Raw genomic sequence first — 15,972 nt, 5'->3', positions numbered from 1 at the left:
TATTTTTCCTCAGTTCGGGGTTCAACCAGTAACTTGGGACACCATTAATCTCGTAAGTGGCGACTCTGATTCTCTAATAATAAATCCCGTTTCGATTGTCCTTTAATTAGAAAAACTCCTTTGCGCCCTTGCAGGGTGTAGTAGAAAAGGAGGTGCGACAACTCTGGCGACTCTGCTGGGGACCGAACCCAGAATCTCTGGTTCAGGGTTCAGAATTCGAGCTTAGATAAATTGTTGTATTCGGTTGTATCTGATTTGCCTACATGTTTTGTGCTGAATGTGCTAAATGTTACCACTTTAATATTACCTGAACTATATATAAACTGTGCCGATGCCCTTCTCTCTTCACCTCTGGGGATGTGCTTACAGGTTGAGACTCCCTATTCTGTTAGTGTCATACCTTGAAATAAGAAAGAGGCCGGACAAGTTACGAAGTCGGATGGCCTTTTGGTTCCCGGTAAGTTGCCCCCTCCTCGACTCGAGTTGTCCGCTCGGGTACACAGTCTAGAACACCGACCCAAGTTTGGAACATAGAATAATGTGACTTCATGCCGGATCCCTAGTAGAAACGCTTATTTGCATCACATTGCATTTGTCTTAGGGGACTCAACACAGGGGTTGGGTCCGTCTAGGACTATCAACCTCAAATGAAAAGACCATCCTGATGCATTCTCTTGTGCTGTGCATTTATTTGTTCCGAACCTGCATGTTGTAATCTCGAAAATGTTGAAAATTTGAGAAAAAGAAAAAAAAAGGAAAAAAGAGAGAAATAACAGTTAGGGAATTAAAAACCCAATGCCCAAACACTGTCGAAACTCTGCCGAAATTTTGAGAAAATGAAAATGGAAAATGCTTTATTTCTAAATAGTCTATTTTACTAAAAGCAAAAGAAAAATAGAAAAAAAAGTCTTTTATTCTTAGTTTGGAAAATAGGTTATTTATTGTTTGTTGAAAAAGAAAAATTGAAAATGAAAAAGAGTATTGTTTTAAAATAGTTCGGTTAAATAAGTCGGTTAAAATAGTTAGGCAACCCTCATCGGGTCCAACCCTTCCTTTGCAAAAAAAAAACGCCAAAAAAAAATGTCAAAATTTTTATTTTTCGTCGTAAATAAGTCGGGTGATGCCGTTTTGCCAAAAATAGCCAAATGTTCCCAAACGGAATGTCGGAAGGCTGCTTTGCAAAACGGCCATCTTGGTCAATTTTTGATTTTTGACCGGTTGGCTTTCGCAGCCTTAAAATCTTTGTTCCCGAAGTGCTGAAAGGCCGCGTTTGAGAATCGAGTTCTTCATTTTTAAAAAATATATAGGTAATTTTGAGTCGAAAATATAGATAGTTTTTTTTTTGAGTCGAATAAAAGTTTTTCTTTTGCTTAATCATCTTAATAAATGTGAAGGACGAGCACGATGCTAAATGAGCCCTTTTCAATAATGACCAAAATCCTTTTTGAGTTGCGATTATGGTGGAATGATTTAGGCTAAGAAGGGCAAGACGAAGAGAAAAAATATTTGAAAGATCTCCCGGATTTATGAGACTGTCACGACCCAAACTGAAGGGCCATGACTAGCACCCGACCACACTTGCCGAGCACCAACGTACATTTCATCTAACCTTCATTATTATCTTTTAAAGCTGACGAGATCAATATAAATGGTAGACCTAGATCATGGACAACCAGCAATAAAATATGACAGCATGAACATACATAGCAGGGAATGACCAGACAATCAAGAAACTATGTATAAGGTATGAGCTACCACGCTACTATGAAAGACTATACAACAAAAACTAGCCGACAAGGCATACTAAACTATACATGAGCCGACACCTGTCTATGAGCCTCTAAAAGAACATAAGTGTTGCAACATATCCGGAACAGGGCCCCGACATACCCATAATGTCTATAACAAAAATTGCATACCAAGACCAAGGCAAGTCCGGAGAAGGGATCTCGCCAATCACCGCTGAACTGGACAGTCTACTGTGGTGGGGGAGCTGCACCTACCTGTCTATCAGGACCTGCAGCACGACATGCAGCGTCCACAAATAAAAGGACGTCAGTACGAATAAAGTACTGAGTATGTAAGGCAAGGAACCATAAATACGATCAGTAATGTAAGCAAGGATAGAGAATATACAACCTGTAACATCTTAGTACCTCTGAGGGCTACTTACATGAAATGCATGATACATATGTATAAATACATAAACCTTTAAAGCATTCGCCTCTGTGGGCATCATCATCATCATATCGTACCCGACCATAATAGGCTCGGTAGAATCATACCCGGCCACGTGGAGCTCGGTAAAACCCAACTGATCAGTGGTTGCACAATAGGTGCCGTACCCGGCCAACTATAGCGTGGCTCGGTAGAGTAAAATAGATACATATATATAATGCATGCTCGACTCATGGAATCATATTCTAAACCTTTCGGAGTGACGTAAGGTCGGTATCCTCTGTACACGTTATTAGGACTAACTCTTCACTATGAACCTTATAAGAATCAGGAAGTACCAACAACATTGATAACATAAGACTAAGAGAAGCAACATTAACATCAATCGTTCCATAAGAGGGAAAACAATGTAAGTACTGCTAGCTTCTAAGAGTAGAGTATCTTGGAAGATCGTTCATTACATTATGTACAATCGGAGTCGTGCAAAAGAAGGAAAGGGATAGCCTCACATACCTTATATATACTGCCCCAATCTCAAGCTATGCAATTGTCAAAACTCCCTAGTCTACAATAAGAGAAACGATACTATCGTTATCATTTAAGCGTCATAACTATTATGTATCGACCACAACCTATTTTACGATGAAATGGACAGCACCTACCCTATATATATGACCTCACACCATTCAAAACAGTCACCAAACAGCCCAAACAACATCAATAATAAACATATTGAGCCTCCCAAAATAGTCCACACATAGCCTAATCACTCCATACATACGACGACCACCGTAGTCGTGTCAAACAACCTGAAAATGTTACGAATAACTATCAGCCCATAACCCTATATATATATATGGTGTTTCTCCACACCCTTCCTCATCCAAAACTCCACAAGATAGTAGTAAAATACGCAGCCCAACAACAACACAAAACAGTCCACAAAACAATAACATTACTACCAAGCCTTTCGATATATATCTCACAAGTTCTAGCTTCAATGGCTTAGCCGCAACTTGGATAATCTTAAATACATATAGAGTAAGAGGTTCCTTACCTTTATACAGAAAGAACAACTCCAATTTGACCTTAAATTTCCATGAAATATCCCTCCAATGCTGCCACAACAACAAAAAAGTGAAACTAGCGATCAATTAGTGTTTTTCGGCACTAGAATCACTTTAGAAGGCTTGAAATCACCTAGGATTGATATTAAGAACATGAGGGAGTATTTATAGAACATAAACCCTTTAAAACAACCTCCCACACGAGCTGAAACGGCACAGAAATGAGCAACAACAAGAAGAACAACTGACTTACTAGCGCCACGGAATTCCCGACACTTGATTTGTGTTGTTTGCCCTTTTTTGGGTCTTGAATCTTGAGAGAACCTTGAGAGGATGTTCCTAGGGTTCTAAGGTCTGAAAATAGTGAAAAAAATGACTTAAAACGGGTTGGGGTCATCCTATATAGGTCCAAATATCTTAAACCGCCTTAGTGGGCTCCATAGAGAGGTGCTTGGCGCAGTCTCGCAAAAACATGAATATCTCTCTACTCCGAGATCGTATCGATGAACGATTTAATGATTTGGAAACTAGACTCATAGATATTTAATTTTATTGGTAGATCACCCCGTAATTCCTTGTAAATTATGAGAAAAGATTAGAAACATTTGACCTAATGTTTAAGTAAAATTATGAACCTAAGTTGCGACAACTTTTGTCGACTTTTTTTTCATAACTCATTTGACTTCAAGACTTATGATACGGATATTATATAATTAAAATACCTTAATAAATGACCTCTTGAGTGTATTAAGCACCTCTAGATTACCTGAAAATACGAGTTACAACATCCTTGATTCGTTTAACTTCTAATACTGGTTAATCACCCTTATACACTCTTGTATCACTTAAGACCAATAGGATTGACTTCTTATCATCTCATAGATAATTCCTTTTTGGATTTATGTTAACTAATATATGGCATGAACTAACACATGTGGATATGGGTTGTAACACCCTCCCCCCTTAGGAACATTCGTCCTCGAATGTAAGGGTTTATGGGGAGTTTAAATCATCGTGGATTCCAATGGAAATTTCCTATCAATTTTCCCCTATAAAATGGTCACTAGCAAAACTTGAAAGTAATTAAGCCCAACATATGGCTTCACAAGTCTACACAAAGCATTATGCGTATTTACATTATCTACATATCACCATTTTGTATTAAAGAGGAGTATTCTCAAATTATTGCTTACCTCATAGAGCCGTTTCACCTTCCAATGTATCTTGTCTTCCACCAGCATCCTTGTTATCTTCATTCTGGAATAAGTAAGGGTATTTAGACTTCATCTCCTCTTCTGTTTCCCATGTCATTTCTTCCATATTTTTGTTCCTCCACAATACTTTGACGGAAGCTACATCTTTTGTTCTCAGCTTGCGGACTTGCCGATCTAATATCGCCACTGGCACTTCTTCATATGATAGGTCCTCTGTAACTTGTACATCTTTGATAGGGACGACTCGAGAAGGGTCTCCAATACATTTTCTCAACATAGATACATGGAATACCGGGTGGACAAATTCCAATTCGGATGGCAATTCTAACTCATAAGCAACCTGTCCAATCCGTCGAAGAATTTTATACGGCCTGATATACGTTGGACTCAGCTTACCTTTCTTCCCAAAACGCATAATACCCTTCATTGGTGAGATCCTCAGGAAAACCCAATCACCAGCCTCAAACTCTAGATCACGACGTCGGACATCAGAATAAGATTTTTGCCTGCTTTGTGCCGTCCTCAATCGCTCCTGTATCACTTTCACCTTCTCAATAGCTTGGTGAATCAAATCTGGGCCATATAATTCTGTTTCACCGACTTCGAACCATCCAACTGGTGATCTACATCTCCTCCCGTATAGTGCCTCGTATAGGGCCATTTTAATACTGGAATGGTAGCTATTGTTATAGGCGAATTCTATGAGTGGAAGATGATCATCCCAATTCCCCTTAAAATCTAGAACACATGCTCGTAGCATATCTTCCAGTGTCTGAATGGTACGTTCAGCCTGTCCGTCAGTCTGCGGATGAAATGCAGTGCTGAGATTTACCTGTGTGCCTAAACGCTTCTGGAAAGACCTCCAAAAGTTAGCCGTAAATTGAGCTCCTCGGTCTGATATAATACATATGGGTACACCATGAAGCCTAACAATCTCCTTGATATACAACTTCGCATAATCTTCAGCCGTGTAAGTTGTCTTTACTGGCAGAAAATGGGCACATTTTGTAAGTCGATCAATTATCACCCAGATGGAGTCAAACTTATGAAAAGAGCGAGGTAATCCAATAATGAAGTCCATATTAATCACCTCCCACTTCCAGGTCGGAATCTCTATATTTTGAAGCAATCCACCGGGTTTCTGATGTTCTATCTTTACTTGTTGACAATTGGGACACTGGGCTACAAATTCTGCAATAGACTTCTTCATATTATCCCACCAATACTGCTCCTTGACATCATGATACATCTTTGTCGAGCCGGGATGGATGGAATATCGGGATTGATGAATCTCATTCATAATCTTCTCTCGCAACCCTGCCACATTAGGCACACACAATCGGCTCTGGTATCTCAGTGCCCCATCTTTTCCGATCCCAAAAGCCATACTTTTACACTGTTGAATGCTTTCTCTTAATCGTACTAAAATAGGATCTTCATATTGTCGTGTTTTTACCTCGGCTACCAAAGATGATTCTGATGTATTCTGTACAGTAACACCTCCATCATCAGAGTCTAACAATCTGATTCTCATATTGTCTAGCTGATGAAGCTCTTTAATCAACCCCCATCTACCTGCCTCAATATGTACTAAGCTTCCCATTGATTTACGGCTGAGAGCGTCTGCCACAACATTGGCTTTACCGGGATGATACAATATCTCGACATCGTAGTCTTTCAATAATTCAAGCCACCTACGCTGCCTCAAATTCAACTCTTTCTGCTTGAAGATGTATTGTAAACTCTTGTGATCTGTGTAGATGTCAACATGGACACCGTATAAGTAGTGCCGCCATATCTTCAAAGCATATATTACTGCAGCCAATTCCAAATCATGGGTTGGATAATTCTTTTCATGCTTCTTCAATTGTCTTGATGCATAAGCAATCACATTCCCACGCTGCATCAATACGCACCCCAAACCTATACCTAAGGCATCACAATATACCACATAACCTTCTGTTCCTTCAGGAAGAGTGAGCACTGGTGTAGATGTCAATCGATTCTTCAGCTCCTGAAAACTACGTTCACAAGTGTCAGACCACTGGAATTTGGTAGCTTTTTGTGTTAACTTAGTCAATGGTGATGATATAGAGGAAAATCCTTTTACAAACCGCCTATAAAACCTGCTAGCCCTAGGAAGCTGCGGACTTCTGATGGTGTTGTAGGTCTCGGCCAATTCTTTACTGCATCGATCTTCTGAGTGTCGACACTAATACCCTCATCAGATATCACATGGCCAAGGAATGCTACTGAGTTCAGCCAGAATTCACATTTGGAGAGCTTAGCATATAACTTACGATCCTGAAGCGTCTGTAATACTATCCGCAAGTGGCCCACGTGTTCCGCCTCCGAACGAGAATACACTAGAATGTCATCAATGAATACAATCACGAACACATCAAGATAGGGCCTGAATATAGTATTCATGAGATCCATAAAAGCTGCTGGGGCATTTGTTAGCCCGAACGACATCACCAAGAACTCAAAGTGCCCATATCTTGTCCGGAAGGCCATCTTTGGAATATGTTTCTCCCTAACCCTTACCTGATGATACCCTGAACGTAAATCAATCTTGGAGAAATACTTGGCACCCTGGAGTTGGTCAAACAGGTCATCAATTCTTGGAAGTGGATACTTATTCTTTATAGTAGACTTATTCAACTGTCGATAGTCGATACACATCCGTAATGACCCGTCTTTCTTCAACACGAATAGGACTGGTGCACCCCAAGGTGAAGTGCTAGGCCTAATAAAGACCTTATCTAGGAAGTCCTTCAACTACACCTTCAACTCTTGCAACTCTGCCGGGGCCATTCTGTATGGAGGAATAGAGATCAGTTGAGTGTCACGCAACACATCAATGCTAAACTCAATCTCCCTTTCAGGAGGAAGGCCTGGGAGTTCATCTGGGAAAACATCTAGGAATTCGTTGACCACAGGGATTGATTGTAAAGTAGGCGGTTTCGCCTCCGCATCCCTAACGCGAACGAGATGATAAATGTAACCTTTTGAGATCATTTTCCTTGCCTTAAGATAGGAAATAAACCTACCTTTCGGTGTAGCAATGTTCCCTTTCCATTCAATGATGGGTTCACCCGGAAATTGGAACCTAACCATCTTCGTACGACAGTCAACATTTGCATAGCATGAGGCCAACCAGTCCATTCCTATTATCACATCAAAATCAACCATTTCTAACTCAAATAAATTTGCCGAGGTTTGAAGACTACAAATCATCACAGTGCAACCTCTATATACCCTTCTAGCAATCACAGAATCTCCTATCGGAGTAGATACCGCGAGGGGTTTACTTATCAATTCAGGTTCAATGCCAAACTTATTAGCCACAAAGGGTGTAACATATGATAATGTAGATCCCGGATCAATCAGCGCATATACATCATAAGAAAACACAGATATAATACCTGTAACAACATCTGGAGACGACTCGAGATCCTATCGACCTACTAGAGCATAGGTTCGATTTTGAGCACCACTCGAACTCGGCACTGCACCTCTACCCCTACCACGACCTGTCGACTGCTGAAAACCCCGTGCTGGAGGTCGAACTGATGAGGAAGAACCAGACACAGATCCAGTTGGCTGAGCCATACCATCACCTCCTCTATTAGGACAATCCCGCATCATATGGACAGGCTGCCCGCACGAATAGCATGCATCAGAACCTCGACGACACAGTCCAAAGTGGGCCTTGCCGCACTGATCACAATGTGGTGTTGGGGGTCTCATCTGACTAGTATCCCTGTGATGTTGCGAGCCAGATGCCCGCGAACTCTGACCTGGACCAGAATAGGATCGATCATATCGAGGCCTCTGAAACTGTGGAGGAGCATTAGCTACAAGTGGCGCCGAACTCCTCGAAAACTGTGGCCTGATGCGGCCTCTGAAGTCATTAGAATACCCTGCAAATCTCGCCCTCTTATGCTGGCCTCTATCCTGCTCCCTAACTGCCCTCTACTGGCGCTTACGATCCTCTAGGGTCTGGGCATAAGCTTGAATACGGGAAATATCCATGCCCTCTACCAAGGAGGCTGTCGTACACTCATTTATTAGATGTGGTCCCAACCCATTCACGAACATATGCACCCTATCACTCATCTCGGCCACCATATGGGGAGCATACCTTGCCAAAGAATCAAACTGCATACTGTACTCTCGCACACTCATATTACCTTGTCTAAGGTTCAAGAACTTATCAGCTCTAGCTCGTCGTATCTCAACTGGCAAGTAGTGACGAAGAAAGGCCTCAGAAAATTCCTTCCACACAGCTGGAGGAGGGTTCGGACCCCTGGATCTCTCCCAACTATCATACCAGAGAACTGCTAAATCCCGTAGCCGATAAGAAGCCAACTCTACTGCCTCTGTATCACTAACATGCATAACCCGAAGTGTACGATAAACCTGGTCAATAAAAGTCTGTGGGTCCTCCTTGGGGTCTGATCCGGTAAACACTGGAGGGTCTAAATTAATAAAATCCCGAACTCTTGTACTAACTGGTTTCTCAGCAGCACCTGTATTCTGCCTCTGAGCCTGAGCAGCTACCAAGCTAGTAAATAACTGCAAAGCACTCTGCATATCCTGGTCTGGAGTGCTAGACGGAGGAACTGGAGGTGCTGGGTGCCTTCTAATACCCTCTGGAGGAGATGGAGTAGATAAGGTATGAGAGGGCATCTCACTTTGAGCCTCACTTTGTCCTGCTCTGACTTGGGGCACCTGACTGGTACCCTCTCCCGCTGCTGTATCAAGCCGTCTACTAATCGTTTGCTTCCTAGTCGAAGGCATCACTGAAAAAACAAGGTGAATATTAGAGACGAACACTTACGACTCAACTCTACGCACGATCTAGATTCAGGAAGAAGGTAACAACCCTAGATGTCATGTAGCCTCCTGATTATAAATGTGGCGCGCTACACATCCATAATCAAGACTCTACTAGACACGACTCATAGACAACCCCTAGGACAGACTTGCTTCGATACCAAGTTTGTCACGACCCAAACTGAAGGGCCATGACTAGCACCCGACCACACTTGCCGAGCACCAACGTACATTTCATCTAACCTTCATTATTATCTTTTAAGGCTGACGAGATCAATATAAATGGTAGACCTAGATCATGGACAACCAACAATAAAATATGACGGCATGAACATACATAGCAGGGGATGACCAGACAATCAAGAAACTATGTATAAGGTATGAGCTACCACGCTACTATGAAAGACTATACAACAAAAACTAGCCGACAAGGCATACTAAACTATACATGAGCCGACACCTGTCTACGAGCCTCTAAAAGAACATAAGTGTTGCAACATAGCCGGAACAGGGCCCCGACATACCCATAATGTCTATAACAAAAATTGCATACCAAGACCAAGGCAAGTCTGGAGAAGGGATCTCGCCAATCACCGCTGAACTGGACAGTCTACTGTGGTGGGGGAGCTGCACCTACCTGTCTATCAGGACCTGCAGCACGACATGCAGCGTCCACAAATAAAAGGACGTCAGTACGAATAAAGTACTGAGTATGTAAGGCAAGGAACCATAAATACGATCAGTAATGTAAGCAAGGATAGAGAATATACAACCTGTAACATCTTAGTACCTCTGAGGGCTACTTACATGAAATGCATGATACATATGTATAAATACATAAACCTTTAAAGCATTCGCCTCTATGGGCATCATCATCATCATAACGTACGCGACCATAATAGGCTCGGTAGAATCATACCCGGCCACGTGGAGCTCGGTAAAACCCAACTGATCAGTGGTTGCACAATAGGTGTCGTACCCGGCCAACTATAGCGTGGCTCGGTAGAGTAAAATAGATACATATATATAATGCATGCTCGACTCATGGAATCACATTCTAAACCTTTCGGAGTGACGTAAGGTCGGTATCCTCTGTACACGTTATTAGGACTAACTCTTCACTATGAACCTTATAAGAATCAGGAAGTACCAACAACATTGATAACATAAGACTAAGAGAAGCAACATTAACATCAATCGTTCCATAAGAGGGAAAACAATGTAAGTACTGCTAGCTTCTAAGAGTAGAGTATCTTGGAAGATCGTTCATTACATTATGTACAATCGGAGTCGTGCAAAAGAAGGAAAGGGATAGCCTCACATACCTTGTATATACTGCCCCAATCTCAAGCTATGCAATTGTCAAAACTCCTTAGTCTACAATAAGAGAAACGATACTATCGTTATCATTTAAGCGTCATAACTATTATGTATCGACCACAACCTATTTTACGATGAAATGGACAGCACCTCCCCTATATATATGACCTCACACCATTCAAAACAGTCACCAAACAGCCCAAACAACATCAATAATAAACATATTGAGCCTCCCAAAATAGTCCACACATAGCCTAATCACTCCATACATACGACGACCACCGTAGTCGTGTCAAACAACCTGGAAATGTTACGAATAACTATCAGCCCATAACCCTAAATATATATGGTGTTTCTCCACACCCTTCCTCATCCAAAACTCCACAAGATAGTAGTAAAATACGCAGCCCAACAACAACACAAAATAGTCCACAAAACAATAACATTACTACCAAGCCTTTCGATATATATCTCACAAGTTCTAGCTGCAATGGCTTAGCCGCAACTTGGATAATCTTAAATACATATAGAGTAAGAGGTTCCTTACCTTTATACTGAAAGAACAACTCCAATTTGACCTTAAATTTCCATGAAATATCCCTCCAATGCTGCCACAACAACAAAAAAGTGAAACTAGCGATCAATTAGTGTTTTTCGGCACTAGAATCACTTTAGAAGTCTTGAAATCACCTAGGATTGATATTAAGAACATGAGTGAGTATTTACAGAACATAAACCCTTTAAAACAACCTCCCACACGAGCTGAAACGGCACAGAAATGAGCAACAACAAGAAGAACAAGAGACTTACTAGCGCCACGGAATTCCCGACACTTGATTTGTGTTGTTTGCCCTTTTTTGGGTCTTGAATCTTGAGAGAACCTTGAGAGGATGTTCCTAGGGTTCTAAGGTCTGAAAATAGTGAAAAAAATGACTTAAAACGGGTTGGGGTCATCCTATATAGGTCCAAATATCTTAAACCACCTTAGTGGGCTCCATAGAGAGGTGCTTGGCGCAGTCTCGCAAAAACATGAATATCTCTCTACTCCGAGATCGTATCGATGAACGGTTTAATGATTTGGAAACTAGACTCATAGATATTTAATTTTCTTGGTATATCACCCCGTAATTCCTTGTAAATTATGAGAAAAGATTAGAAACATTTGACCTAATGTTTAAGTAAAATTATGAACCTAAGTTGCGACAACTTTTGTCGACTTTTGTTTCATAACTCGTTTGACTTCAAGACTTATGATACGGATATTATATAATTAAAATACCTTAATAAATGACCTCTTGAGTGTATTAAGCACCGTTAGATTACCTGAAAATACGAGTTACAACATCCTTGATTCGTTTAACTTCTAATACTAGTTAATCACCCTTATACACTCTTGTATCACTTAAGACCAATAGGATTGACTTCTTATCATCTCAAAGATAATTCCTTTTTGGATTTATGTTAACTAATATATGGCATGAACTAACACATGTGGATATGGGTTGTAACAGAAATAAATTATCAGGGCATTGGTCGCTTGTTGGGATTCGACACATAATGTATTTCATTTCTCGGACTTTGAGCTCACCCCGACATTGGAAGAAATAGCGGGGTACATCGGAAGTGATCAAGCTCCATTGAGGTTCAAATACTTAATTGCTCCCAGGGCCGTTACCGTACACCGATTTTTGGATTCCTTGAAAATACCCCGAACAGTTCATCATCCAGATTTGGCAAAAGGTTTATGCAGTTTCCGCTACATATATGATAGATATGGCCACGTGGGCAGATTCAATAATCCAGACTTTAAGCTATGCAGTAGAAGTAACCGACAAAAATGGGAGGAACACAGACGGGTGGCTTTCATAATAGCCTTTTTGGGCCTCATAGTATTTCCAAGGAAAGATGGAGATATTGATTTGAAAGTAGCTGGGGTCGTCTGTACCTTGCAAACCATGGGGAAAAGCACTTTAGCACCTATGATCGTGGCTGACATCTTCCGGGCTCTCACGGCTTGCAAAGCTGGGGGAAATTTTTTGAGGGATGTAACTTGTTGTTACAAATGTGGATGACTGAGCATTTGTGCCCCCGCTCTCAGCTCTTGAGTTACGGTTCATTTGAGAAAATTTGTATAGGAGAATTTTACACAAGAATCAAAGGGGATAGTCTACCTGAAGGAGTCACGGCTTGGACATCATTATTGCGGACCCTCACTGCCATTCAAATACAGTGGGTGCTCGAATGGTTGCCTGTCGAAGAACTCATATATATGCCAGCGGCCAGGCCGCATTTTCTGTTGATGGGACTCAAAAGCATCCAGCCCTATGCACCATATCGGGTTCTGATGTAACTCAGGAGGTACCAAGTAGTACCAAGAGATGAAGATCTGAGTACCCAAGTGGTCGAAATTAGTCCTGATAGTCGGTTTCCTGAAGAAGAGGTTCGCCAAATCTGGAGTGAGTATCAACATTTGATGGCAAACACTTATGTGTCAGATAAGGCTAAAGGGGAAGTTGCCCCAGGGTATCATGATTGGTTCAGAGGCGACGTGGCATGTGGGAGACCGGGTAAAAGACCTCATCTCGAAGATTTTGCCGAGTCGTCCCAAGAGCAGTGGGACTGGTTAGCAAAGGAAGAAGGCTATCGAGTTGAGATTGGTAAACTGAAGCAGCAAGTTGAGAGTCTGAAATTCGAGAACAGTGTACAGGTTGCCGCGGATCAAGGTGAGAATAACAGACTGGCTCGAGAAAACGAAGCGCTTAGGGCCCGAATCCAGTAATTGAGGATAACCGTCGATAAGCAACCAAGGAGCCGATCAGATGAGCAACTAATAAAAAGGCTGGAAAATGAAGTCAGGGAATGGCAGGATGAATTAGAAAAATCCGAGAATATCGTGGCAGAGCTTAAAGCACAGTGGGATACAAGAACAGAGGAGCGTCGCCAGTACTTGAATCAGTTCAAAACGGACCATGAGAAAACTGTTGCCGATTTAAAGAGAAAAGTGGTTGCCCTTGATGGTAAAGCGGTTAGACAGGCTAGAGATTTTGGAATTGAAAGTGGACATTGTTACGACTTGTTTGCCCAAATGGAGGTAGAAGTGCAGCAGTTGCAAGATCAACACCTGCAAGATTCTCGAGCTTTAAAGACGTGCAGCGATCAGATAAGAAGCTTGTTTGTAGAAAAGAAGCAAACAAAAGACAGGATTAGAGCCATTGCTCATACCATTTTCAGGAGATGCCGGGTTTGTGAAGACATGACCCATACTACTTTTGTCTCCGCAGTGATGATCTATGTAAAACGAACCATGACTGAATTAGAGCAGCTTGAAAGGGATTTGGATCCTAGGACCGCGGCGAGGCCGAACGACGCCCTGCGGACACCTAAGTTTGAAGCATTAGAGTATGCATAGGCCATGTCTGTAGTTTTCTACCTTTTGAGTCTGTCTTTTGTCTGTCTGTTATCTTTTCAGGTCAAGTATGTTTGCAGTCTTAGAGTCTGTGTTTGCTTTTAATTTGCGTCTGTTAGTTTCATTCCGAAAAATGTTTATTTTGTAATAGTTTGTTTTAGTAATGAAAATTGAAAATTTCAAAAATAATTCTTATTTCCACCCTTTATTTTTGCATATATATTTCACGAACTACGTTTGGTCTGATTCGTGCGGGGTCACGATACGTAGGCAATCTCCATAGGATTCGACCGTAATCGTAACAACAAAATATAAGAAAGAGAGAGAGATAAAAGAAGGGAGCGGAAAAAGAGAAAAAGAAAGAAAAGAGCGGAAAAACAAAAAGAGAAAGTGAAAGCAAGAAATGAGCAGAAACACAAGAGAGGAAGAAATAAAAGAAAGAAAAGAGCACAAGAGAGGGATAAGGTGAGAAATTTGAAAGAAAGGTAAAATGAAAAAAGGAACGAAGTGCCGGGATGACGCAAACGCATAATAGAAATGATTAACTGTATAAGTGCATTCATACCAACGTGCGGTTGTCAAATCTGTGAAGACTTAATCGCTAACAAAGTGGTTGTATAAATGTGTGAGTTCAGGCAGGTGGTTAGTTGATTGGCAGTTCTAGCAACCCACCCGTACAACACCCGGTCGAAAGATAAAATAAACATGACAGGACAGGACTCGGATATCAGTCTCGTGGACCCTTCAAATGAAGTTGAGGTAACAGATGTGGGTGCTATGAAAGAAGAGATGAGGAAACTAAAAGCACAAATGGCCGAAATGTATCGAGCATGGTCTCAGGGACATCCGGCACCACTATACCCCGCTAATCCATCTTACATCCCACCTCTGGCTCAGGCTCAGGAGCCCACCACTCCCCACGCATCTTCAACTCTCCCCTATTACACCCAGGGCTATGGTACTACTTCATATGCCCCTCCAGCTCCACCACCCAAACAGAACCCTCCCCCACCCATGGTTCCAGTCTTTGTGGCACCTCCCCCAGCCCCATTACATAGATCGTCCAGTGAGCCGCTATTCCAAGCTCACGACACCCAATATTACCCTCTCGAACCCACTTTTAAAACGCCTGAGCCATATACCTATACTCCCCATTTTGAAATCCCAGAAGAAGTTGAGAAACCGGTTAAGAATGCAGAACAGGAGGAAGTGATTCGTAAAGTCAAAAGCCTGGAGCAATCCTTCAGGAACATGCATGGTTTAGGCAACCGAGTCAGTGTTGCATACAAAGATTTGTGCCCTTTCCCTGATGTTCAGTTGCCTGCGGGGTTTAAAATGCCGAAGTTTGACTTGTATGAGGGGCACGGTGATCCAGTAGCCCATCTGCATGGCTTTTGTAGCAAGATGAGAGGTGTTGGGGGGTAGTATGAATTGTTGATAGCCTATTTCGGTCAAAGTTTGAGCGGGTCCGCGCTAGAATGGTACACGAGACAGGACCCCGGCCGATGGTATACATGGGATGATTTGGCACAAGCATTCATTGGCCATTTTCAGTATAACCTTGAGATTGTCCCCGATCGTCTGTCATTGTTGAAGCTGGAAAAGAAGCCCGGGGAAAGTTTTAGAGAGTTTGGCTTCCGCTGGAGGGAACAAGCAGCAAGGGTTGATCCTCCGATGAGGGACAGTGAGATGGTAGATTACTTCTTGCAAACATTGGAGCCCACCTATTTTGGTCATCTAGTGACATCTGTCGGAAAATCGTTTAATGAAGTGGTAAAGATGGGAGTCATGATTGAAGAGGGATTGAAGTCTAACAAGATCTTGAGCTACTCGGCATTGAAAGCAACCACCCAGGCCATCCAAAGTGGTACTGGTGGTGGGCTTGGAAAGAAGAAGAAGGAAGAAGTTGCTACGATTGAAACTAGTACTTGGTCCAGGCCCAATA

Source organism: Nicotiana tabacum, chromosome 7 (genome assembly GCF_000715075.1).
Source record: "Nicotiana tabacum cultivar K326 chromosome 7, ASM71507v2, whole genome shotgun sequence".
In the NCBI taxonomy this organism is placed as follows: Eukaryota; Viridiplantae; Streptophyta; class Magnoliopsida; order Solanales; family Solanaceae; genus Nicotiana; species Nicotiana tabacum.
This window is presented reverse-complemented; position numbering follows the sequence as displayed.